General features: G+C 57.8%; 1 long non-coding RNA gene across 2 annotated transcripts in view; it reads left to right on the forward strand.

The window, feature by feature from the left end:
- The first annotated feature begins 39 nt into the window (after positions 1-39).
- The window catches only part of LOC113942201, a 2,131-nt gene continuing 1,584 nt past the window's right edge, over positions 40-586 (forward strand). The window contains exon 1 of one of the 2 annotated variants that reach the window (XR_003525864.1): positions 40-78. This is a non-coding gene — a long non-coding RNA (uncharacterized LOC113942201). Of the gene's footprint in view, positions 79-210; positions 248-586 lie in introns of those variants that run through there. The other variant, XR_003525865.1, reaches the window with a different exon arrangement.

Here is a 586-nt window from a genome sequence, read left to right on the forward strand (position 1 = left end):
AAAGGATTCCCAAGGATTTGGGGATTTGTGTGTTTGGGGGGCTCAGAGACCTGCGTTGCCGCCCTGCTGGGGGACCAGGTGAGGGGCATCCCAGGATCCCTGAGGATTCAGGGATATTTGGGTGTTTGGGGAGCTCTGGGAGACCAGGTGAGAGGCATCCCAGGATTCCCAAGGATCCCAAAGGATTCAGGGATTTGGGTGTTTATGGGGCTCCAAGGCCTCCGTGTCTGCCCTGCTGGGAGACCAGGTGAGGGGGCACCGGGATTCCCGAGGATCCCTGAGGATTCCCAAGGATTCAGGGATTTGTGGGGTTTGGGGCTGCAGAGGGATCCCCCGAGCTCCAAGGAGTCACCTCATGGAATAAAGGGGTGGGTGGGTGGGAAGGGACAGCCCTGTCCTGGGATACCCCTATCCTGGGATATCCCTGTCCTGGGATGTCCCTATCCTGGGATATCCCTGTCTTGGGGTATCCCTGTCCTGGGATATCCCTATCTTAGGATGCCCCCGTGCTGGGATATCCCTGTCCTGGAATATCCCTGTCTTGGGATATCCCAATCTTAGGATGCCCCTGTGCTGGGATATCCCT

The sequence above is a fragment of the Corapipo altera genome, unplaced genomic scaffold (genome assembly GCF_003945725.1).
Source record: "Corapipo altera isolate COAL_440 unplaced genomic scaffold, ASM394572v1 59011, whole genome shotgun sequence".
Lineage (NCBI taxonomy): Eukaryota > Metazoa > Chordata > Aves > Passeriformes > Pipridae > Corapipo > Corapipo altera.